The sequence below is a fragment of the Melospiza georgiana genome, chromosome 3 (assembly GCF_028018845.1).
Source record: "Melospiza georgiana isolate bMelGeo1 chromosome 3, bMelGeo1.pri, whole genome shotgun sequence".
In the NCBI taxonomy this organism is placed as follows: domain Eukaryota; kingdom Metazoa; phylum Chordata; class Aves; order Passeriformes; family Passerellidae; genus Melospiza; species Melospiza georgiana.
Window position 1 is genome coordinate 97164864 of NC_080432.1, and position 26811 is coordinate 97191674.

The following is a 26811-nucleotide window of genomic DNA, read 5'->3' on the forward strand; positions in this document are numbered from 1 at the left end:
AGCTCAGGACACTGAAACAAACATCCAGAAAAGAGAAGATTTGAATCCACTGGGGTGTTATAAACCAAAATTTTCCTCTTCCTCCTACTCTAGTAAATGCTATCATGGCAAAATAAGCTTTGAGAGAATCACTTTGATTTGTGAAATACTTTTCTCCAAAGGCTGCATTTTGAAAGCTATTTCCAAATAAGCCTGTGCTACCCAGAAGTAGCAGAAGTATTTCATGTTCCAAAAAGATTTTTTAAACATATTTATATATGCCTTCCTACCCACATTACCTGCAATGACATGAAAACATGGTGTGTGTGTGTGTATACATGTATGTATGTGTGTATACATGTATGTATGTGTGCCTGTATAATGCAAAAGGGAAAAGCAAATGCTTTACAGAAATGTCTACTTAAATGTCTGCCTGAAAATGTATGCAGTACATTCTTTTTTTAAATAGCCTCCTCCTGGTAGTACCTTCACTCAGATTCTCACCATTCCCATACAGTGTTCTGTAAATACCCTGTGAGAATGACTAGCGGGGAGGATGATCTTGCATAACAGGCAGCTGACTAATTTAGACCAGGAACATTGATCTACAATGACTGAAATAGTCTCAATCTTGTTCCGATTTCGACATTTGAAGTTTTGGCATCACACCCATGGATACTTGTGTAGCTGTCACCGGAAGTCACTGCTCATATATTTTACCATTTTCAGGTAGAGCAAGAGAAGGCTAAGCCATTCCAAACATAAAAAAAAAAGTTAGAATTTTTGTGTCATATGTGTTCCTGACACAGAGAGGGCTGTGTTAAATTTTTGTGAACTATCCCTGCCCTATCCACATCTTTAACACATACCATAACAGGCCCTCTTCTCCATCTTTCTAAGCATGCTACTCTTCCCTCCATATTTTATTCACCTTTCTAAGCACTGTATGTTGACCTAAGCTGTTCTTCTCTTTTATCCATTTAGATAAATTAATGTTTTCATAGAATGACTGCCTCCAAAAACTTATTGCAATAATGAAAGTCTGAGGTCCATCTCTCACCTGTATTTTCTTCAGTTTTGGACTACCCAGGTAAAGCTGGGGATGGTGGCCTATGTTTCACAGGCACACAAATTGAGCAGTTTGTTTGGCCACCAGTGTCTTTGAGAGATTGATTTAATCAGTGCTGGACGCTGCAAAGCCAAACGCTGCAAAGAGGCAGGACTTGATTGAGGACTGGTCTGTTCTGGGTCTGAGGCCAAGGGATGAAGCTGAGCTTGCAAGGTGGGAATGCCTTTGAGTGTGATTGCTAATCACTAATCACTAGAGCCTCTTGGAGCTTAGCTCTGATGTTTTCATGTGACTGATATTCAACTCTTCCCATAGGTGTTGGTACATATTCACTGCCATTGTATGTGTATGTATTTGCAAACACATGTGAGAGTCTACTGGGGTCCTCTTTTGACTCCATTGGACTTTTTCTCCATCCGTGCTCTTGCACTTCTCTTAGAAGAGACCTTAAAAAACTTCCACTGTGCTCTTATGCATGTGCTACATAAATAGGCATACATCTTATAATCTTTGCTACCACAAAGATATGAGTCATACCTGCCAGCAATTTTGTTTTGAGTAACAGCAAACTGGATCTGAATTCCTAAAGTAGGAAGAAGTCAGGGAAGAAATGACTGTGTAGTTTGCTAGTTTTGTTTTCAGCAATGAATCCTGTAAAATAAACAATTCTTTATTAAATATATGCCCTTAAAAGAAACCCAAAACTTAACCTAGAACTGTAAAGTATATTGCCTTTGCATTTGTTAATTTAGATTTGTATTCATATTGCAAAAATACATCTAAAATGAGTAAAACACAGAAAACAAATAGGTTCAGAAGTGAGCACATACTTCTGCAAATCATTTTTGTAAGAAAAGGAGTATTATTTTTTTCTCTCCCCTCAGTCCCCAATGTATCTTGCTTACAATAATCAGCTTAACAGTTTTAATCTTAACTACTTATACCTAACTTGCAGAATACATGATCATGGCAAAAGTAAACTAGTTTGAGTCCAAATTTTCTTCCTCACTAACAAACAGCAGAAGAAAGTGATGGGTAAAATTTAGGACACTATTGTATAATAAATGAGTAATCTGAGAAAATGTAATGCATAGACAACAGTCGCTCCTTGCTGTGCTGTTGCTCAGATACACAGCTTGTCTGAATCTAAACATACTGATTTATAAAAAGTGCAGGTTTGGTGATACTTACCCCACAAGCCTGAAAAAGTGAACAGGAAGAATTATATTCATATAACTGCTTGCTGCCCTTTTAGACATACAGTAAGCTACAGTGGAGTTAAGCTTGTAAAATTACATTGCAATATGTGCTTTAGCCTGTGACTGGGAGAAAAGGGCTTTTAGAGACATCCACTCAAAGGCTTATTTTTGAAAATTTTTTGATCAGTGCAGAAGAAACTCATGGAAACTCTTCCATGAGAATAACTTGACAGTTATAACAGTTCAGCAATAACAGTTCAGACCCCAGCAGTAGAGAGGATGAAGTTAGACTTGCTTATAATTTTTAAAGTGTGTGATTTGATATTCCTAGGTTATCAGTATTAATTTGTGGTTGGAGATACTTATTGATGGACAGAAAAGAATAGCTTCATCTTTGTCCAACAGAGAAGGCCTTTGCATCATAAAGAAATATACACATTTGTAGCCCCACATTTCTCTTCACAGAGAAAAGCAAGGCACAATTCTTCCCAAGAATATTTCTGAGTTTCCCATTCTCTGAACCTCAGAGAAAGAAAACACAATTCTTATCTTATTTGCTGTGTTGTGCCAAAGTAGAATGCAATATGGAGATTGTTTACCCAAAATTATGGTGTTTTGTTTCCTTGGCCTAACAGGACCAAGTGTGTGTGTGTGTGGAGACTGTTGGCTAACAGTCACGAAATTCAGTACAGTGGAGTGCAGTTGTGTGCAGGGTTGAGTGCTTGGCAGGTTCAGTTTAAATGTAATGTAACATAGTGTGATATAATATAAAATAATGTAGTATAATAAACTAATTAGCCTTCTAATAAGATAGAGTCAGATGCATCATTCTCTCTCCTCTACTTGTGGATCCCTGCGAATACAATAAATCTCTTTTTAATAATTATTTTTTTAAATGTTTCTGTAACTTCATGTTCCCTACTGGTGCTCTGTTTGATACTGAATATAGATTATCAAGATATTCGTGGGAAATACTCTGTATTTCTTATGAGACACAAGTAGTAAAGGACTGCTGGAAGCCTTTGCCTGTGGGACCCATTAGAATTCTTGCCATCAGAATGAGAGTAAGCCTTCAATCTGTGTCATTTTATGGATGCTGCAGAGTCAGTCCGGCAAGACTTGGGTGTGGGAGACCATTCAAACTGAGAGGTGGATTTCAGGGAAAGCTTGGCTTCATTTTCATCTGCTCAGCCTTTGCAGATGGTGAGGTGGATGGAGGTTGCTCCATCCTGCTGGACATCCCTGCCAAGAGAGCAGCAGCTCTGAGCGCTATTTTGAGTAGATCTGACTTGTGGAGAAAGGAGTTTCGGTGGCAGCGATGCCATTTCCCGGCTCCGGGGATATTTGCCTCTAGATGGAGCCGTCCACTCGCGTTCCAGCGGCGCTGGCTGAAGCAGAGCCTACGAGGAGCGGTGCTGCTGCAGCCCAGCCGCTCTCCCCGCTCACAGCAGCTCTGATCCCCGCTCCATCCCTGGCTCTTCTCTGGCGGGCTGTCTCTGCTCTCTGGTTCACCCCTCGCAGCTCACTCTGTGTCTTGGCATCTTCCAAGCCTAGAGAAGTCACTTGTTCCTCATCATCATTTTCTCCTTAAATCTGTCAGCCAGCTGTGTTCTGTAAGATAGTAACTTTTTTAAAACTGCGTTTTCTTTATACTGCGTGATTTTCTTTATTTGCTGTGATTGTGAATCTGCAGTGTATTTGTCTGTGCTTTAGGTAAAGTCAGGGCATGTCTCCTATGTGTTTGCAGCTTGGAATGATATCTAAAGAATAATTTATATCCTCACAGGTCTTTGATCCCCCACTTGGATTAATTTAATCTGAGCAAGACTTGTGCTTGTTTTAAATACTGTACCATTACAAATTACCTTGTCTGTGATTAAGATACTCTGCCATGGCTTGTAATGCTGCAGCTGAACTCCAATATAAACCCAAATTTGGAGCTGATTTCTTGCTTCCCAAGAAGCTGGGGCTGTGAATTTTCATTGTTCTGGCAATAACTGCTCCCAAACAGAACAAAATGTGTTTCTGTGCCAATCAGGTTATAACATATTTTAAGCAACATGATGTGGCATAGTTAATAGTTAGTATACAGAGGTCACTTTATTTTTTGGCATTTCTCCCAGGAAATAAGACAGGGGCACAAGTAAGCAAGCGGGCATAACAGAAAACAGCTTAAATGTCAGAGTAACACTCTATCAATAAATATCAGCCTTTTGGTGTACTCTCCTTCCCCAAGTTTTATAAGCTCCTACCAAACTGCTTCTGGTTCTGACGAAATCTGGATACATGTAACTGCTTCTGGTTCTGACAAAATCTGGATACATGTGCATTTACTGAGACTTCATCAGAAGTAAACCTTTATCACATTCTCATTTACATTGGAAAATGTTGAGCAGAGAATTGTTCAATATTTTCTATGACTTCTATAGAAATTGCTGATATTTTAAGCCAACAGCTGAATTCTTCGAACTTCTAGGAAGTACTTTCCCCCTTGTTTAATGTATCTAAGTGTCATATATGGAAATGAAACATGAAAAAGTGACCACTGTTGATTTCTTGTTTTGTGTGACATTTCATATCTTAGCAAGAGTTTGTTATTATGAAAGTGAGGGATTACAGGGTAAAGCTCTATTTTCCAGTCTGGTTTAAGAATCCTAATGTTGTGATAGGCAGTGTTCTGAGTTGTTACAGGTTGGACATTTGGTCAGAAGTGTCAAGGGCAATTTTCATATTTACTTTTTAAGAAAGTATTTATGATTTTGGGAAAGTTCCATCTGTGAATATTGGGGGTGTTATTCGACTGCTTGGGGCTGGCAATGCTGGAAGAGATTCTGTAGACTTGGGTGTTGAGGGGACTACATATCCTACCTCAGCAGCAGGAATAACCCTCTGCTGGTGCTGCTTCTCTATAAACCACAGCTGAGCTTGGTGTAATTCCTGCTGAAGGTGTCAAGTATTTTACCTGCATGTCCTGTATGCAGTGAGCACCCTGCTCTTTCTGAAAAAGGGTTCTCAGTGAAAAGACTTCATCGAGTATATTGAAGAGTAGTATTAAGAACTTTCTCCTAAAGGCATCAGCAAAATCACATATAGGAAAAATAAGGGGAAGTAACTGAACTGATAAAGAATATATTGATCTGTCAAACATGTCACACTGAAAGCAACTAGCTGTAAGGAGGTATTTGAGGTGAAAAGAAAAAATAGGCTTCTTGTATGTAGGAGAATTGGCAATGGTGGTTCAGGGAGATTTTCAAAATAACAGGCAATATCGGAACAAAATCATTCAGTGCGCTGGAAGGAACTTAAGTAGGAAGCTAACTGAAGTAAAAGGATAAAACTAAGAAATGTTTTAAATGACTGTTGAGGACACAGCCACAGGATAGAATTTTAAAGAGCTTGGTATACTGAATGACCATGAGATCAGGACATATTACAGGCTCTGGCCAGCTTGACATTTATATAAGAATACTGAAAGAAAGAATCATTCTGATTGCTGTAAGATAAAGAAAAGCAAAAAAAAAAAAAAAAAAAAAGGCAAAAAAACCCCCCAAAAAAACCCCAAAATTTGTTTTACGTATAGCTATTTCTTATTACAATGGATAGGGAATCTAACTACAGAATATGAACTTTTAATTTTCTTATTGTTGGAAAGATTTACAATAATACTAACAATAATCATCTGAATTTGGTTTGCTGAATCTCCAGCTAGTGCTTTTTTTCTGGCATCGTGTACAGCGTTTTCTGGGTTTCAGCTTTGCACTGGCCAACAGCAGACAGCTGTTCCACACACACTGCTGAAGCTGGGGGTCCACAAAGCATTTCCACCACAAGGTTTCTCCTGCAATACTTTTTCTTATATTCAGATGTGGAATAATATGCCTCAGCTAATAGCCTATACTTAAAAAGATAAAAGCAACACAGCTAAAAGGCTTATAAACCAGAGAGACTATTTTTTTGTCTGAATAATTTTGGTGCATTTGGTGAATTTTAATGCTTATGGAAATGAAAGCTCTTATTGGAGGCAAAGAAAGTGTAGGCAGTAACCATAGTGACTTCTACACGTATCAGCTTTTCCAGTGTGCTTCAGTTCTAGACTGCAAAATCCTGGATATCAAACATTTGTGGGTGCTTGCTGGGCAGTCGCGATGCAGGGCTGATGCAGGGGTGTTACTGTCCTTTCATAAAAGACCAGAAACATGGGAACAAAAGTCGTTTGCCAGGTTTCTCACTGAGGTCAAATCTAAATTATGAAAGCATCAAAGGGTGCCACTGTGAATATTAATGTTATTACTGATGGGGTTTTTTTGCAGACTGGCAGGGTTAAGTAATCTATTGTGATATGTGCATCTTTGTCATGTAATTTTCTGGCCCTCAGCCACCCTTAGAGAAAAGCAGGTTTACAGACATACTGTAATGTACTTTCTTGAACTCTTTGTGGAGGATTTTACTTCTTCCTGCATTCCACTGTTAATGAGTAGTCTTGCTCACATTGTCTTTCTGCAAGAAACACAAAACTTATGAGAAATAATCTACAGAAAGTATATTCCTACTATGTTGTTTTCTATGGCTGAAATAACTATTTTTAGTAGTCAGGCTAACCAGTAATTTCAATGCACATTTTCATTGCCATAGTTTATGCTAGAAGCCTCAAGCAAAAAAAAAAAAAAAATTTGAATTTGTAGTACATGTGTGCATGTCAGCTTGGGAACTTTCCTTTCGGATGTGAACAAGGTTCTCTGAATGAAAAGGTAGCCTGATATAGGAGGAAGGAGATTTAACTCCTATTATTTGAAATTATTGTACATTTGAGTATTGAATATTGCAATACTGAATATTGTATATAATTTCTTTAAAGTATTCAGAGTTTTGTTTTTTTTTTTTTGTTAAAATGATGCAGTTTCCCTATCCTATATTGTGAATATTCTTTTCTTCAAATAGGGAGCATTAAATAAAATTTATTTACTTTCTAAAATAAAAGACAGATTCAATTAGTTTCTAAAATTGGCCTCATAAAAATTCTGTTAAGGCAACATACATTATTGGTTATTAGGGTGTGTGTAAATACATGCATATGTTTACCTTTATTACTTTAAGTAAGATTGAAGAGAATTTGTGTCAAAATGTATTTTTAATGCAAATCATGATATCCAGAGTACCCCAGTTCCTCCCATTGGCACTATACTATGTTTTTCTGTCTAGCTCAGATTTTTCAGTAGGGAGAAGTCGTATAAGTGCTATAGGTTTCTCCACCATTGAAAAACTTGTCAGTCCTACACTGATACTTTAGAGTTTGACTTTTCAAATTTGTAAGGGACAAATTTAGCGTTTTTTTGAGCTGTTACACATACTCAGTATGAAGTAGGGTCTCAGAAAAAAGCTCTTCAAGAAGCTTTTTTGAAACATATACTAAGAAGCAGTCCTTGATTTGAAATTCTCTCAATTTATTTAAACAAACCAAAAAAGACTTTGTTTTCCTGGTTGTATCTCAAGTGAATGTGCCAAGACAGGTGTGTCTGTCTGAATGGTTTTCTTGTAATTCATTATTCCATGTTGCTCAAACCCAGCATTTAATAACACTGAGGCCTATATTTTTCCCCCTAAGAGCTAAATCATTCCATCTCACTTAACTAATGTATTGATTGACTTTATCGAGTCCATAATAGTTCTGAGTTTATGAGCTGGGATGCTTGGAAATGGATTAGTGCCGGTGCCTCTGATGAGATATGGCCAAAAGACAGCTGTTTTGTATCTTGGCAACAAGTGAAGTTACAGAATTTGACTTTGTTTCACCTTCAAAACAAAGCTTATCATCAGCCATGACAAGGACCTGAACATGATGTCAAGCCCACATTTCAAGTGGCAAAGGTCCAAACTCTGGTACTTTAGTTGTTGCAGGACAAGACACAGTTAATTTTGGGGTGACATAGTAGCCATATTTGCATACTGGCTAACAAAGCACAGAATGTGTGAAGCAGAATTTTATTTATGTGCCAGAGGATCTAGACTGTGTTGCTGTATTTAGCAAATTATCAAGAAATATTACTGAGACCTTGTAGGCTCTTTCTCATGGCTGTGAATTGGAGACAATGCCTCAACTTGGAGCCTCACCATGTGAGGTGCCTCCTTTGGGCTCTCCTGATCCCTTGAAAGCCTTTGAACTACCAACATCTGCTGTCATGTCTCTCTCCACCTTTCCCAAAAATTTGTCAAGGGAGAACAGATGATTTAATATGAGATTTAACCTGATAATACTTGTCATCTTCTAGTCCTTCCTCTTTTTTCTATTTTTCCATGATTTCTAGAATGCTTTTTTAGAACAGCATCTTCTGTTTTGTCATAAAGTCTACTGATCATCTTTCAAAGACATCAGATATGTGTAAAATCAAAAACCAGATAGAAAAGATAATTTTTAAAGTCTCTTTTCACATCACATTTTTGTCTATTTGAACTTAGAAAATTGGGAAGGAGGAAAAGGGGAAGTAAAGGCAAGGAAAACAGGACTGCAAGTGAAGGAACTGTGTTTGACAAAGGACATAGTCTGGAAAACAAAAAGATAGAAAAATTAAAGCCTGTCATTTATCACAAATCACTAATAACTATTTTTGCTTAAAAAAAAAAAAAAGTCAGAAAGCCTACACAAACATTCTCAGATTAGTGGTTTTCTCAATTAACACTCAGAAGCAGTGTTAATTGACAAAAATTGATAAAAATAATGGCCCTGTTATAAAGTTTGTCAAAATGAAACAGTGCAAAGTTGATAGAGTTTTTAACTGCTCTAAGCTTAAACATGCAGGGAAACCAGGTGGTTGCTTTTTCTTTTTCATTTACAATAATAATTTTGAAATGCCATTTTCTTGAGTACATTCTGAAAATTCAACTGCAAAGAAATGTCTGGAAGCTCAGGAAGGAAGAAAGGAAGGAAGGAAGCAAGCTCAGGAAGGAAGGAAGGAGAGGATATTAAAAGTCTCTAACGAAAGCTCTGTGGAGATGTTGGTAAGAAGAAATAAGTGCAATTTTTGAACAAACTCATTATCTTTAAAAGAAGGAAATACTGCTATATTTTTTGTACATGGTCTTTCAGGATTGCCTTTCTCTTTGTTGTTATTACAGCTGTTCTTCAGCACTTGCATTAAAAGGCAGCCAGATGTTTTTGCAGTGTTGCCTCCAAATGAGTGAGGAATCATTGTTCACAAAGCTCTCCTGCTCACAGATGCATCTTCCACTTTGGTACTACCAAAATATGAAGAATTTCTGACATCCTAACCTGCAAGAACCCTCTCATTTTCATGCCAATGGTATGGCCATGCTATAGCTTTGCTGGTCAATGTTAGCACAGTTTTATAGCTTTGACCTTCAATGAGGAAAAAACTCTCTCTAGGTGTCCTGCCCAGCAAAGGCAATGTTGTGTCACAATAGCTATAATTTATAGAGAATCCAGATGTGAAATGCTCCAAGAATTAGATTTTTTTGACTATGAGGATGAACCCTACCAAACATTTGACCTCTGGAAAATCTACCAGGCATCCTACAGTATCAAGGTCTATGGTAGAAGAGAGTATTTAGTTCTGCTTATATTAAACAGTATTTTTTACAGACGTTAGAGCCATAAATGTTTCAATGCAGCTGTCTTTCAAAGAAGTGGGGAGTTCATTTGAAAAGGAAATTACATAGTAAAATGTAGAGTTTCACAGACAGAAAGAAATTAGGCAGAACTTTTTATCCTTTTCTTCCATTCCCAAACAATTCTATTTCATTTAGAAAAGTCACTAGATGCAAACCATGATTGCCCCTTACAATCAACAATTGTGCTAACCAGAATTTGAAAAGCAAAGTCCTCCTCAAAATTTTTATAAAATTTCTGCTCTCAATTATTTTAATATTCATATGGAAATGAAAATTTGTATTTTTTTTTCTATCAGACTATGTAAATTTTATTTTGTAGAATTTTTTTACACCTGTATTGTTAATGGGATGTCAAATTCAAATTTTCTTTGGGACACCAGCATTGCAGCTGGTGGTATAAAACTGAGCTTGTGAACAGAACTTTTTTTCTAATTGTTTTTGGCATTAAGTAACAATTTACTGTGATTATTATCATTCTTGAGAATTTATTTAGTTGTGATACCTGTAATTGATATTTCTAGCTTTTTGTTGGGAAATAGATTTTTGATGAGTAATTAAAAAGTGCACATTATTCTTCATAAACATTGCTATGTTACAACAAATTGAATTTGGCCTAATGAGGCTGAAACCCCCCTTTGAGTTTTCTATAGTGCTGTTGAAAAACAAAAGTGATGAATCTCAGAGGGATTTAAGGGAGAATCTTTGCTTAGGTACAGAAATGTGATGCCTGTTGTCTGTTCAATGGATCCCATCAGTTCAGCTCAGCTCCTCAAGAGATTTATGCATGAGCAGATCTGGCTAAAAGAATGAGGATAAAACTTCTAGCCCTTAGCATTTTTGATCTTGGCTGCAATCATGTAGGATAGGAGACTAAAAATTTCCTTGTCCAAGACTCTTGCTTAATTTTCCTGTTTGTTTGCTACAGAAAGAAGTAGAAGTGCAAGTTCTTATAAAGCTTTTCCTTGTTTCAGTTAGTGTGAGCCTTGTTAATCAATATGCACATGGGGTGGCCTAAGTAATACAATTAAAGGAGGCATCACACAATGTGCAGTAGCTGTTTTCCTATTCTACTTCTGGGAAAAGATGACATGTAATTCACTTTTTATTTGTACTCATTGTTAGCTGTTTGCAGTTTAAAAGGACAGCATTGAAAATTTTTTTAGCATAATTTTTTGTTGGTTTGGTAAAGTTAATATATGTTGCAATGATACTTACTGAAGATGGTAGGGTTTCTTGTTACTCAAACCAGCAGAAAAACTCACTTAACTGAAACAATTTGTTTTGTCTCTGCTTTAGAGACTATCTACTAAAATATCAGTAGGTGTTTTAGAAGGCAACCTCCTTCTGTCTCCTGACTTTCAAAATGGAGTCTCCATAATCCACTGGTGTTCTATAACTTAGGTTTCAACTTTAATTAGTGGAAAGCCCAGACATTTTAAAGAAGATCCAGCCTTTCTAATTCTTAGGCTAGAAATGTTCAGATTTATCAGCTGTCTGTAATGCCTGGAAGACTGGCATTACAGGCCTGGAAACTGGCCTAGTTTCCAGTTATGGTAGAAAGAACAAACCAAACAAAAGGAAGGAAATTCAGTAGGAATTTCAAAGGTGGTTTAAGGACATTTAGACTTATTTGTTAGGATATCAGGGTATTTCAAAGATCCCACATATAAAGGAAAGACATTAAGAGGGTTAGAATATTCTGTTTTGTGGTCTGCAGTTTAATTAGATGTCGACCGTACTTGCTTACTTAGTATTAGATGTTGTGGTTTATGACAATGTCTCCATGAACAAGTGCATTGCTTTCACTGGAGTGACTCATCCTTTCAGTATAATCCTTCAGGCCCTCCCTGAGACAGCAATATTCTTGGAGTATTTTCCCACAATATCTCCCTAAATAAATGGGAACTGCTGGCAATGATGGTCCATTCTCTTTAGCACTATGTTTTGTAAAGCTTAGAAGCCTTTAAGCACAGATCAGAGCCATTGAGGCATCTTCCATGGACCGTGTTTAACATTCTCCTCTGCAGGGAATGAGCTCTGAGCACATCACTGTGTTCATGGTAAGCTCAAATCTAGTTTAAGAAGAGTGGTGATATTCTTTGGCTCAGATGCTGAAAAAGGTATTGTTTTAAGAAAGCATGCACTTGCCTACTACATCCTGGGAACAGCCTTGAAAGACTGTACATTATCAAGAAATTCTGACATTTGGTGTTTCCCAAGGCAGGACTAAATTTGATGAAGCAGTGATTAATTTTATTTTTAGCTATTTTCTGTCTTTTTTTCTTCTCCTCATTTCCATTTCATCGGCTTTTATCTAGCCAAGAGAGAAACTTCTGGACCATCAATCTCAGTTACACTCACACGCACTTCTACTTTCTAACTGTTTCTTGTGTTATCTTTGTCTTTTGTCATGGAAACACATGGAAAATATTTATGCCATCTGGATACACAGAGTATATGCTTTTCTATTTCCACCCAGTACTGAAATGAAGGGGTTATGATATCCAGAGCCAAAGCTGTGCTTCTGTCTTTTCCTAAACAGCACATTTAAAGAGATCAGCTAGTCTTGTCTTGGAAGACAAGCACAGGAGGGAGGGAGGGAGAAGGAAAGAACCTGCTTATGTCTAAATGGCTACTCAGTGCTCTGAAGTTGTTTTCTCCAATGTTTTCAGTCTCTGAGGAGTGAGTTCTTCTCTTTAGGGTGCCTGTAAAAAGCCCATTGACTTCTCTGCTTTGACAGCACACTGTGTCTTGTAGCCATGGATGCTGTGTTCAGATTTTGCTTTCAACCTATCTAGACCTGAAGTGAGTCACTCTGGTAGGAGTGAACTCTGAAAGAGTTGCTTTTATTATTAAAATTTGCACTGCCTTGCCTTTGAGACCCTCTCTATGTGTAATACAGAAATTTAGTAGAGGGTGGTCCCTGGTCCAAAGAAATATAAAATAAAGGCAAAATATTAGAAGGGAATGTGCAGTGGAGGGGCTGGATTTCAAGAAGTGGACTGTTTTGCTGGAACTACATCAGTGGAAATGTATATAAACTCCTCTCCAGGTTTTTGCTTTTAAGCTTTAAAGTTTTCCACCCTGAAACCCCTGCTTGACTGGTGTTCTGGTGAGCACTGTGCAAACGTGAATGCAGATGGATCCTAATGCATTTCTTCCCGTGAATTAGGAAGCTGTTTAGATGCAGCTTAGTCTGTTCAAAACAGGAGTAAGTAAACCAAGATTTGTGGAGATCCTGTTGAAAAATGCCCTGAGGTTATTTTTTTTAACCAGGGGACCTTCTTCTGAAGTTCTTACCAACTTCTGCCAGGAAAAATATTAAATACAAGTTCTTAGGCAATTTGCTTTAGCCTCTAGGCACAACTGAGTCCCTTGGGGAAAAGGGTGGGTAGGCAAGTGCACATTATCACCTTTAACTCTCCTCACATCTCTGTGTGTTAAAGCAGGCAGATGGAGACTAATTTCAGCTATCTGTGAATATTATAATATTTCCCAAATACATATATTTAATGAAATGGCTTTTCTTAAGAAAAGACTGATGTAAGAAATTAATTCCATGTAGCTGGTGCATGAAGCAAGCCGGTCTAGCAGCCTGGATTTCAGAGTCTGAGGGTAATTTGATACAGTGTTCATATTCCAAGCTCCTGTGACAAGCAGCTGCTAATTCTGAAAAATATTCACTAAGAGTGGGCTAATTTGTGTATCACTGAAGCACTGGTCCTTTTTGCTGTCAGTGCATATTTTAAATTTGCAAGGGAAAAGGATATCCAGTCTTTTATTATTGGTTAAAAAGAAACTGACAGCTACACTTCTTAACTGAGAGTGATTTTGTTCATATCTACCAGTATCCTTGAGAGTGCCGAAGGCATTTGAAAAGGTGCCACTGCTCTGTCATTGTGTTTTATCTGCCTTTACTACCTCTCCAGGGTTTTTTTTCCCAGTTTTAGGTGTGGGGGTTTTGTTTGGGTTTTTTTTTGTTGTTTTCTTTTTTTTTTTTTTTTAATGAGCTTTACTAGAGAGGTTTAAAGCTCCTCTTCATTTACAGTCTTTTATGTGATTATGCAGGATTCGTGGTATCACATCAGAAGAAGCTGCTGTAGATTGATGGGACCCCATCAGCCACCCTGCCCACTCAATATTATAAAAATTTGTGTCGTCAGTAGTCATGACGTTTTGTAGGAAGTTGCCCATTTATGGATACTAGAGCAAATGATATCATCACAATAGGTGGCTCCTGTCTAAATAGGATCATTTGTGAAATGAGATTACAGGCATTTATCTGGGAAACAGGAGTCAGAGGCACCTGCTTTATGTAATTGATATCCTGGGGAATTATTGTGTACAATAATCAAGAAAAATCTTCATTTCTAATTCTATTATGTGGGAAAAGAACCTTTCTTTTTTCTGCCTGCATAAAACAAACCCCACTTCCACATGGAATAAGCTCCAGACCATGTTTTCTATTATGCTTGAATATATGGGACATGCATTGCAATCCTATGCTTGCCACACTGCTGCAGTATACTTGTTTTGCAGAGCTCTGTAGCAGGCTAGTCAAAGCTGTGACTAACCAGACCCTTGGATACATACTCTAATCTCTGGCCTTTATTTTTACAATGAAATTGACTTGTTCATTGATTTTATATTTTTTCTGATTTGTGAGAAGCTTCATGCTCTGTGTTTGGATGCTGACTGCAATCCAGCAATAGTCTTTGATACGGTAAGTCAAAGATGACTCATTTCTTACTCTTGTGCCTTGAATTTATACTTTCTACAACACCATCTCATCAGGTAGAAAATGATGTGTTAATTAATGTTGAAGTAGTTAATTTTCAACAGATGCTAGTCCCTTCCGTCTCCTGAGCACTTTGCACCATGTTTTTTATCCTACTCATGAAAGCAATAGGTTTGGACTGTCTTTAAGTAAAATGCTTTTGCTGTGAAATTTTTAATAATATTGCCATCCTTTTACCTATTCTCTAATTTCAACAATAAAGAAGAAAATAGATCACATGCAGAAATTTGGAACTTAACATGTGATGCTAGATTACGATAAGTTCAGTTCAATATTAACCTTTATTACAGTGAACACAATTGAAAAGGCAAAAATCTTTTCAGGGCTTTAATACTTCAGATAAAGTAGAAGGTTTTCAGTTTTTATTTGACTATTAATACAGCCAGATACATTCAGCTGCAAGAGCCCTTATTTCATGTGAAAGCAGTGGAGAGAAAATGCCTTACAGAAAGACAGTTTTCTTTGTAATGCAGCGTGCAGAAGATACAGTAGTACTCCTTATCAAGTGCACTACATGAGATAAGAGCCAAAACCCCCATATATTTGCTGCACAGTGATGAGAGCCTTTACATTTTAAAAATGTTGCTAACAAAAAATGCTATTGAACAGAAATATTATTTAATGAGCTTTAAAACGTGCTGTGATCACACACACCGTATGCACTCTTTTAGATACCTAATATTAATTGCACAGTAAGGGTTAAAACTTGATGTAAGATTTTTTTTTTGAGAAACATACCTTTAAGCAGAGGTCTGGAGGATCACTAGGTTACTGGGTCTTCAGTGAAATTAATTCAATCCTGGTTTTAGAACTGGCAACTTTGCAGCAAGTGAATAGGGTTCAAATGCCTTGAAATGTTTCAATATGGGAAGAATTCTCTGTATTTTCCTCCTTCTCATGCTCTAAACTTTTCAACAGTAGAGGTTTGGGGTGTTCCTTTTTCCATGAGTATTAGCCCTTTTAGTTTTGGATATGCCTATCCAAAAAATCAAAATATTTCTATTTTCCAGTATAGATTTCTGATGCGCAGGTAAAATAGGTTGCTCTTTAAAAGTTTATGCAGGACCAAAGCTTCAAAGGAAAAAAAAAGAGAGGTCTGTATAAAATAAGAACAAAGGTTCAAACTGGCTGTCAATTCACAAGTTGCAATTTCTGTTGTTATTTCACTGCTGTGGAGAAGTTTGAAGGTTTTATTTCTGTGGTATCAACATGATTATTTTACAGACATGCATTAACATCAGTTCCTGCATTTGATCACAATTAGTTCATGGATCCATACCTGTCATGTTTCTCTGTCATTTGAGACAGACTACATCCTTTCTATTTAGCAACAAGTGACCAACATGATCATGTAGTTCCCAGTGCAGTGCACTTTAAAAGGTATCTCCTGAAATGTGAAAACAGTCATACAATATTTTTGCTAGGTATATAAAATCTGTATGTTTAGCAAAGTTGGTGACTAATGGCATCATTTTTTGAACAAAACATGCTATTTTAAAATACTAGCAGGCAGGTGAAGGTGCTTCAACACATGAGCAGATTAAGCAGCAGTACTGAGCCTGATATTACTGTTTGCTTTTTCAAGAAAAAACACAGATTATAGACTATTTTGTTGAAATAGTTACATAATGAGATTTACTTAATATGTTTCACAGAAGCATTTTTACTGTAAAGGCTTCTTGAAGTGATCTAGAACAATGAAAACATTTTCACAGATTTCCTTTGTGTGTACTAAGTGAAAGCTAAAGGAAAGAGGCAGATAATGAGTGGAGGCCAAATTGTATGTGCTGTATTTCAGACATACAACTGTTATGTGGCTTAGCTGATAAAATCTCAGATATTGACTGGTTTTCAGGGTGCATCTTTTGAGGAACAAAGATAAAAAAATAATTATGTAGTCACTGCTTTGATTAGTCCACCTGCTATTTTGAAATTTTATTTTCCAAAAAACCAAAAGTGCATTAATAATTTTTACCAGTTTTACATCTATTATAATTCCCACTAAAGGAAAGCAGCTGCTTGTTATAAATAATAAAATAATCTAAAAATAACAGAAAATATAATCAACATAGTTGGAGCAATAAGAACACTGAAGGGCACATAAATAAAAGCAACCCATCTGTTATGTTTAAAACAGTATATGCAGTTCTTAAAATTAAAAGAATATACAGAAGGAGAAATGACCATAGCACAAAGCATACAATGTTCCACTTCTGCCTTATCTAATAAGTTTTTAAATTTTATGTGGAGGAGTCATAGAATTCCGTGGCATAGATTACGTCATGTTAGTTATGCTCCACAAATTTTGCTTATTATTTCTGGCATTCTATTATTGTCAATGTGTTGGAAATCTCAGTCATATTTTTCTGAAAACTTTTTGATCTAAATACTTGGATTTTTCATCTTAGATATTTAATTTTTTGCTCTTGGCTTTTTCATTGCAATAAATTTATGTAGTTAATAGTTTGGTTCTGGTTTCAAGAAGAAAAGCTTGAGTTTATGATGGAGTTCATAAAGGAAAATCACAAATACCTGGACTTTGGTACATTCAAGTTTTCTGAGTCTAGTAGAAATGAGACCAGATAGCTGTCTCTAATGTGAATATAAAGGGAGCTAAGTCTGAAAACAAAGGAAAGAATATGGAATCCACATTGCTATCAAAAATAAAATCCCAATACATTATTCTAGAGTAGTAAGGGAAATTAGCTGGCTTTTTGACCTCATTTAAAAAAAAAAGTTTTGTTAAGTGATAAGCATTTACTATAGCTCAAGGTCCATAAGTGCCAGCTTCATTTTTTTTTGGATACAACAGGCATTTCATTTTTTCTTTTTATATGTACTTTAGGAATTCTGCCCAAGAACAGTGAAAAGGTCTGGAGTATGTACAAAACCACACATCATTGACTGGAGACCCCATGGCTAAATTAAATTGAATTCCTTTTTAGTTTCTCCTTGTGTAATATAAAATATTCATACCTGCAACAATGAAAGATTTGCATAGATTGGTGCAATAAAAATTATATCTGTTGTAGAATTTAATTGTTTTTGACAGATATGCTTGCAAAATTGATAATAAAGCCTGAAAATTTGACACAACAGTATGAATGCCAGCAAAGTAGTTCTGCACAGCAAGCTATTAGTTCCTCTTAGCAGTACATTACCAAGGTACAAATAGGGCAGCAAGTCTGTTGCTGTCAGACAACCTGCACAGTAGAGCATTCAATGTCATAGAGAAAACCACAGAGGAATTAATAGATTTCTTTTATGAAGGAAAATGAAACTGCATCCTAGTTGCCATTAACATCTTCAGAGAAATTGCAGGGAAATAATAAATGCCACTGCAGCTTTTGTGGTAGCAATAGTTACTTGAAGTATTAAAGTCAAAGATTTAAAGGTGATCATTGCCCATCAAACTAAAGAGAGAAAGAGATCCAAAGCAGAAAAAATTATTTTGGAATCATGTTTCCATGATCTCTGAGAAAAGGCATTCTTTGTCACTAGGTTCAAGTTTTAGCTGGTCTGTACAGTAATCTGTTGTTTGCCCTCCCAGTTCTAAGCACTCAATCTGACATTTGATACAAGAGCACAAAGATCCTTTAAAATTTTCAGTTCATTTTCTAGATGACCTGCCATCATCAAATCCTTGGTTTCTAGGGCTTGAACACGCTGCTGCTGAAGCTGATGGCAAAACACTTCCTGGCTTAACTGGGATCGTGATAAGGGCAACACACCATTTAATAACAGAGGCCACAAAATATCAGGCTGCTCTTTGCTTGTCAGATCCAGGTGCTATTCCTGTGGGCAAAAATCTCACAGCAGTTCACAAAGAGGAAGAGGACTTCCAGACTTCGTGTACTCTGCCCACAGAGAGAGGAGGGGCAAGGGCAGGCCAGGCATGACAATATAAAATATTCCAGCAGCATGGCACAAATGATAGCGTGGTGAGCACACGGCTCAGGGCAGCCAGGTGCTGTGTGCCCCAGGTTGTGCTGTCTGCCTGCATGTAGCACCAGGTAGCACCTGCTGCCAAGACCCCTTTGGGGCCCTGCACCTGAAATGGCAGGTTCTGAAAGGAAAGCAGGTGTTGGTGATCAGATGTTGCTTCAGCACACAGTCACAGTCACACTCCCTCACTGTGGCTGCTCCTCTCTATGTGATGACAAGGAAACCCAAATGGAGGTATTTCATCTCCTACAGAAATGTTGCTGCGGGGTTGGAGGGGGAAGTGAGTTTGGCATTGCTTTGAGGAGTGGGCCTAGTTCAGATGTTCTTGTTTTTAATCTATCAGGCACCTAAGAGGTACTTATTCTTAGAATGCTTTTCTTTGTGCTGGCTCTCCTAGAGAAAATGACTGGGTTAAACACCCCCAAGACCTCATACCCCTCACCATTCACATCACCTGCATGGCTAGGAGAGGGCACAGAGCTCAGGAGCTGTTCTATAGACTTCTGCAGAAATGAAATTTTAATCTTTTTTTTTTCCAAGCCATTTTGGTCCTATAAATTTTATCAATGGTTGGGGTTTTATCAAGTGGGGTGTTGTCATCAGGACAACTATTTTTGCATCTGATTTATTCCCCTTCCCTCTGTCCTACTGCTAGAAGTAACAGGCAAGAACTAAAGAAATTAAAAGCATATTTTTTCTGCTCACCCTGTGTGTTTGACAGCATTTTGTATCTATTCAGCCTCACTGTTTCCTCAGTGCAATCATTTGGCGTCTTCCCATTTGTGCAGCCATAATAGAAGCTGAAAGGAAAAAACATCTTAAACCAAGAGGAATAATACTGTAGTGTCATAAAGATTGGCAGTCTAAGTAGCTGAATCTCATAGGGAATCTTGATTTTATTGATTATATGTAGTCAATGGAATCTTTCTCATAAATGTGTAGTCTGCATACATTTTCATAGACTTAGATAAAGCTTAAATTATACCTTACAATTAGACAATTAATTTAGGCTATTGCACTGAAGTGCTGTCTAAGCATTTATCTCTCCATATTTTAACCATACTGCCACATATTGAAGTTGTGGTACCATTTCATTATCCCTTCAGCCAATTCATCTGAAGAGGTTCACATCCTGCCACAGACACTTGTTCCTTCCCACTCTGTGCCCGAAGTGTGCCTGGTTGTGCTGACTTGGCTTTTTCTGTGGCCACACTCCAAACCATGGCTTTAACAAGACATTCTTTTTCCAAAACATGCAGAGACAAGCTGAACAAGGCTTTTTATAAATTATATTCTTTTTTTTTTCCTGTGTGCATGCAGTTCTGTTTTAAAGCACACCAGATGATAGCTAGGTTGATCTACGAAAAAAATCTGGAACTAGGAGTAAGACTAACTTCCAAAAAGAACATCTTAAATCAGATCTACATCCAAAGAAATATTGAAAAGCCTGTTAAGTTTTCTTGGTCTAAATTTCGGGTCCATTCTGGATGAAAACAAGTATGAGCTTGAAATGCTTTCTAACCTGGGAAACTCCATTCTCTGAGATTGTGCATGGCAACACAGCCTTTAGTGTTTGGTGTCCCTTGAAGCTGGTTGTAGTACTACTTTGATGGATCCCTTATGTGCCTGTTGTGCTGTTGGTGCCTACTTCTAATCAGTCCCATGCATCCCAGACAGAATTCCCTAGATTTCCTATCTAGACACTTACTGCTTTGAATTAAACCTCTTGTGTCTGATCTGAGCATGGAGCTTTATGGATGCATTTATGCTTCAGTAAGCAAGAACAGATATATATTCATAACAGTGTAATCTTGTGATTCATTTTTGATTTTTCTTGTTCTCCTAGGATCTCATATCTTCTATACCTGTTCTCACCCAGGAATGCTGTAATGTGTGAGCAGGAACAGGCATTTGTGTGCATTCATGTACACATTTTTGTGCATTCATGTACACATGTACACACACATGCACAGACACACACACACTCTTCCAGTAAGAGAGCCAGAAAAAGCAGTGTGTGCCCTCCTGAGATAGTGCTAAATAGCACAGGCCACAAGAGCCAGGGAAGAGCCTAAAGACCTTCTGGTGCCTTTCCTCATTGTCCTGCTCCATGGTCAGCTCATGTCCTGCTCCATGGCCACACACTCACTACAGTCAGTGCCCAAGCTTGGAGCCCTAGTGACAGACATAGTCAGGTCCCAGTTCTGCTTCTAACTCATTTAAATATGGGTTAGGGTTAGGGTCAAGCCTTTTCAATGAACTGAGTACATTTTAAATAATGAAATCAGCAAAAGATGGATTTTGTGCTAATAATGATTGTATAGTGATGGGATTATGAAGTTAATAAAACTGTTGACTAATAATTCTAAAATTTCCACTCTTAATTTATATATGAACAATTAACAGCATCTCCCAACCTCTCACTCAGGGCTGAAATTTAGCTGGCTCATAAATACTTCAGTCTTCACTGTTTCATGCAAAGCCACTGCTTTGCAAGCCAGGCCCCTAGAGGAACAATACTTTTTTCAGAAAAGTAGTAAGACTCATTTTGACTTTTTTTGCTAGATGAATCCCTTTGATTCAGATATTTTTATTTCACTTATGTGATCATGCTATTAGCAGTGATAATAAAATGATAAATTACACAGTTACTTGGGGAAAAAAGAGCAGTACAAGTGTTTCAGACACCTCAGTGAAGGGTGAGGATGTGACTATGCTGAAAATGTTTTTGGTTGTTAATAGGTCATATGGTTTCCTTATAAGTCATTCCTCTGTAAAGCATGGGTGGCAATACTTTTCCAGGTAGCAGGAGGCTGTGTTCTTTGAGATAAAAGTGCAGAAGTTGCCCCTTTCATATATTTGGGAAGCGTGACTGACATAATGGATGGAAATTACATCTGGTGGTGTTCATATATGTTTCTTTCTATGCTAAGGAAGGGGAAATCATCCTCACAGAAGGGCAGACATTTCCATTGATTCTCTTCTGCCAGTGTGCTGAGACTCTGAAGAAGTCTGGTGAAAATGACTGCATGCAGAAATCAGGGAAAGCACTTAGGGAACCTGGCCACTAATATGCCCAAGTTCGAAACTCATCTTCAACCATATTTTCCATTTCTTTAGCTTTAAAACATAAAATTACAGCAGTAGTCAAGTGTGGGCAGACTTAAAGACCTAATAAAGAATGCAGATTTGCATTAGCTTCCAAAATTTAAGGTTTTGAAATTGAAAATATACTGAAGACACACACTGCAGCTGGTGAGATTTGGCTTCAGACTATTGTAAGAAAGTTCTTGAAAGTGCAGCTCTTTAACACATTCTACACTTAATTTCATTTTTGTTTTGAAGCTTTTGAAAGCCAGCTAGCCTGCATATGCTATACTATATTTGCATGAGACAAAAAGAGGACAAATCCTAATGCACAAGTAGCACACAGCCCTGGAAAATAACTCAGATATTTCAAATGTATTTCAAAAGATTTTGTTTTAAAGCTAATGTAATGGCACAATTTCTGTTTTACTGATTTCAGTTCTGAATTCTATTAACAGCTCAATATGAGCCGATCAACTGCTATGTCTTTTTCCTTCAACAGTGCTGGTTTTATGAATACAATATGAATCCTTTTCTCCCTAACCCCTAAGGGTGAAGTAATATAATTTTTTGCTTTCTAGAGTATTCACTTATGTTAAATGGTCTTAACAAGTCACTTTAACTGTCTGTGTTCAAATGGGTTACTCTGAAATCAAGAGAGGCCACATTTGAATTTCCAGGCAGTGTGCCATTAAGAATCCAATTAGGGGTAGTCAGTTGGTTATGAAAAGATGAGATTTTAACAGAATTTCAGGCTGGAGGACTGCAGAGTTTCTAGTCCTGTGTGTAAGGCACCTGTGCCCCTGCTCCATGGGAAGTCAGACAGCGCTGATATGATTGAAATTTTTTCAGACACATAGAAATCTGTGAATGGATCAAGGCCATATTGTATATTGAATAATAGAGATTCTTCCATATAAAATAATTTAAATTAATGTTTTTATCCTTAAATTTAAGTGGTCTTATTCACACAGCTGTGATGTGTCATGAACAGAAAAATAACAATTGAGAACAGGATTCTGATCTACAGTTTCCAACACAGGATGGGACAGTGTGACTACTGTGCAAGCAGCTGTCCCCTTTAAATGAAGGACACTTTTACAGAGAAGCTGTATAGGATAAGAGAGGAATAAAATAACAATGTGCCCAAGTAAAGGGAAGTAGGGATCTCAAACATTTCCTAAACCTACAAAATCAATAGACTCAGACATCTAACTGAGTACTGTACAGGCTGGTTTCAAAATTAAGTTTGTGTGATTTTGTTTTTAGCAAAAGTGTATAGGTCCTCTCATTCAAATCAATGGGAAACTTACTAGTAGACAAAAATGGATGTAAATTTACCCTGATGTCCACCTCAAAGACATAAACATGGTTCTTTTTACTCAACCCATTGCTGTTAAAATTAAACCTTAGCTCCTACTGACTTGCGAGAAGTATCAATTAAAAATTATATTAATGAGGCTATGGAGTAAATTGAGATGCCAAGAGAACCTGTTAGCTTTTTTTCAAAAGTTCAAAACCAGGCTCCACACATTAATGAGAATGCTCAGTGAAAGTTTTAAAATATATTCTCCAAAGCTGACTTGGTTTTCCTCACATATTTTATGCATCAAAAGAAACCTGGGAAAATCATAATTATAACAATCTTATATCAGCTGGAGGACTGTTTTATAGCTTTCTTTTCTCTCTGTTAGAACAAGAATAAAACAAAAAGTGGTGTTTCACTAGTAATGGCAACATTAAACAAAGAGCTTAGTATATTAAAAGACAGGTCTAATGTCGTAGCAAGATATAAGCAGCATATGCTTTTGAGGAAGGAAAAAAAGAGTAAGCTCCTTTCCCAAGAACTTAGCATAAATCTGAACTGAGAGTTCAAAGATCCTTATTTTCAGCAAGACAGTGTTGATTCATGTGGATTAATAAGAACATGTTTGTATATCATCTCATGGAATAGGAGGTCTGGTCTGTTGAAGGAATTAGTGATTTGGCATTTATATGAAGCAGACCATCTTTTGAACCACAAAGGTACTCGTTTAAATTGTTCCAAGTTTACATCTCTGTAACTAAACCTTAGTCTGGAAAGTTGATTTGATTTCCCTGAGTTAGCTTGAACAAGATTGCTTATTCACATAAAATGACCTGTTTGCCATGTTCTCTTCTCATGGAGTCCTTCTTTCACTTGCCACTGATATACGGCAGGGGTTAAACATCTCTCTTACAACACTGAAATAAATTGTCTGTGCAAAATGCTGGAATCCATTTCTATATGTGGTATGGAAATTTTGCTAGATAACCTCAAGCAGATGAAGGCTTTCCCTGTTTTCAGCCTGCAGCAAGAGAAAGGAGCAGCACTGAGCTGTTTAATAATTTTTTAGAATATTGTTGCTATAAAAAACTGCTAAATATTCATCTGTCAACCTCTAATGTTAGCCATAAATACAAACCTTTACAGCTGTGATTTATTTCTGTATTGACTCAAGGCAGTGCTTTTTATTTCATTAACAAAATATTTGATGTGATGATTTAATTTCTGGAAAAAGTGTGTATTTCTGATTTCAGTCCTTGGGCTGGGTTGACCTTGGTCAACTTCCAGACCACACCCAGCCACCTCTCATTCTATTCCTTCAGCAGGATGAGGTAGGAAATAGTTTATGGAATGAGATAAAACAGGGAATTTACCAATTACCACTTACCAATTGCCATCATGGGCAAAACAGACTCAGCCTGGGGAAATTAACTCACTGTATTGCCAACTTAAAATAAGTTTGGATAGTGAGAAGCAATGAAAAATTAAAATAACTCCTTTCCCCTGGCCTCTCCTTCTTCCTAGGCTCAACTTTATTCCTTTATACCTGACTCCTTGGCCTCTGCCACCCAAGGCTATGGGGAATAGGGGTAGGGGTCTATCCATAAAAACTCCTCTCTGCCTCTCCTCAACACATATCTTTCCTGATGTGTCCTTCCATGGGTCCTCCATGACCAGCTTGCCTACGTGTGGGGCCTTCACAGGCTGCACTGTGGCTGCTCCATTGCTCCTCCTCACGGGCAATTCCTGTTTGCTGCCTGGGCCCCTCCTCCTCTCTGCTCTCACCTTCATGCCCACACGGTTGGTTTGGGGGTTTTTTGAAGTTCTAGCTCACAGACCTTTTCCCCACCAGCATTTTTGCCCCTGCTTACACACGCCATCCCTGAGGCGTGGCCTGATGTGGGCAGTTGGATCTGGCTTGAACTGGCTGTGTCCGGCTTGAACCGGCTGTGTCCAGCTGTGTCCAGCTGTGTCTGGCTGTGTCTGGCTGTGTCCGGCTTGAACCGGCTGTGTCTGGCTGTGTCTGGCTGGAACTGGCTGTGTCCGGCCCAGCTGTGTCTGGCTGTGTCTGGCTGTGTCTGGCTGTGTCCGGCTGGAATCGGCTGTGTCTGGCTGTGTCTTGCTGCGACTGGCTGGAACCAGCTGTGTCCAGCTGGAACCGGCTGTGTCCGGCTGTGTCTGGCTGGAACCGGCTGTGTCCGGCTGTGTCTGGCTGTGTCCGGCTGTGTCTGGCTGGAACTGGCTGTGTCTGGCTGGAACCGGCTGTGTCCGGCTGTGTCCGGCTGTGTCCGGCTGTGTCTGGCTGGAACCGGCTGTGTCCGGCTGTGTCTGGCTGTGTCTGGCTGTGTCTGGCTGTGTCCAGCTGTGTCTGGCTGTGTCCAGCTCTGTCTGGCTGTGTCTGGCTGGAACCGGCTGTGTCTGGCTGTGTCTGGCTGTGTCCACCTGTGTCCGGCTGTGTCTGGCTGTGTCTGGCTGGAACCGGCTGTGTCCGGCTGTGTCTGGCTGTGTCCGGCTGTGTCTGGCTGTGTCCGGCTGTGTCTGGCTGTGTCTGGCTGTGTCTGGCTGTGTCCAGCTGTGTCTGGCTGTGTCCGGCTGTGTCCGGCTGTGTCTGGCTGTGTCTGGCTGGAACCGGCTGTGTCTGGCTGTGTCCAGCTGTGTCCGGCTGGAACCGGCTGTGCCCAGCTGGGGCAGCCCCAGCCTCCCCTCACAGAGTCACAGCTGCTGCTGGGGCTGGGCACCCACTGCCTGTATGGTGCTTTTTTCTTTGGAATGTTTAAAACAGAAAGTTTGTAATTTATCTGATGATGTATGGAGCAGCAGTGTAAAAAGCCCTGGCTCATATGAATGGAGTGCAGGTAGGGTGTGTAGGGGAACCACCAGAAAATTAAATCATGTAAGCTTTTGGACAGTGGCATCCTGCTTTTTCTCATGAGGAGGATGGAATGTAGGGCAGACATAAAAAATGACACTTTGGTCTGAAATTTAAAAGTTGTCCCAAATTTCTTCTCTTTAAAACCTAATCTATTGTATTCTGTCTCTTTTGGAGACTGCATTGCACTTATTTTTAAAAGTGTCAATGAAAATTTCCACGGGAAGAAACTCAGTTTCTTGTGAAGTATTCCCTAATAACTATATTCTGATAAATTTCATAGTGTTTCTGTTAATGTAAATGCTTTTTGAAGTATTATTTTAGAGAAAACTTCTCCAGTTTGACAGTGTGGATCAACTATTTCAAAACCATTTAAATGTGGGGTAAAATATATTTGTAGAAGCAATAAGATTCATGCCTTCTTTTTGTCCATCTTTGATATGGTCCAGCCCATGAGAGGTTGTACAGCATGCAGCACAGCAGCAATCAGAGCAAACGGGCAGCAGAGCAGCCTGTGCCCTGAGCTCAGCCCACCAGCAGGGAATGGGATTCTTCCCTTAGAGAGGGGCCCAGCCCCTGCTGCTCAAGGGGAGCACCTCTCAGGTTCTGCTTATCAGCCAATATTCAGAAATGCCTCGCTGGCAGACAGCCAGTGTGACTGCCTGCACTGCACAGCATCTCGTCCTCCAGGAGCTCCCCTTGGAAGGGAGCACCAGGCAGCACAGCTCCTTTGCAAGTGGAGGTTTGACCATGTTCTTGGATGTAGATTGCTACTCTTCATATTGGTGTAGATTACATTCCATGTCATTTTGACTTCAACTTGATAGCAATGCTGAATTCCTTCGTGTGCAGTGCATCTACAGAGAGCACGTGGCCTCACATCTTCAAAGAGGTCCCATGGCAATGGTAGAACCGTGCAGGTGCATGTTTTGCAGA

General features: G+C 38.5%; 1 protein-coding gene across 17 annotated transcripts in view; it reads left to right on the forward strand.

Moving 5' to 3' along the window:
• The window catches only part of DLGAP2 (DLG associated protein 2), a 454795-nt gene that overhangs the window by 123998 nt on the left and 303986 nt on the right, over positions 1–26811 (forward strand). For 2 of the 17 annotated variants that reach the window (XM_058021034.1, XM_058021038.1), the window contains exon 1: positions 14185–14593. The exons of 14 other annotated variants lie outside the window; for them this stretch is intronic. The gene's annotated coding sequence lies outside the window, so the exon portion shown is untranslated. Of the gene's footprint in view, positions 1–14184; positions 14594–26811 lie in introns of those variants that run through there. One more of the 17 variants, XM_058021040.1, reaches the window with a different exon arrangement.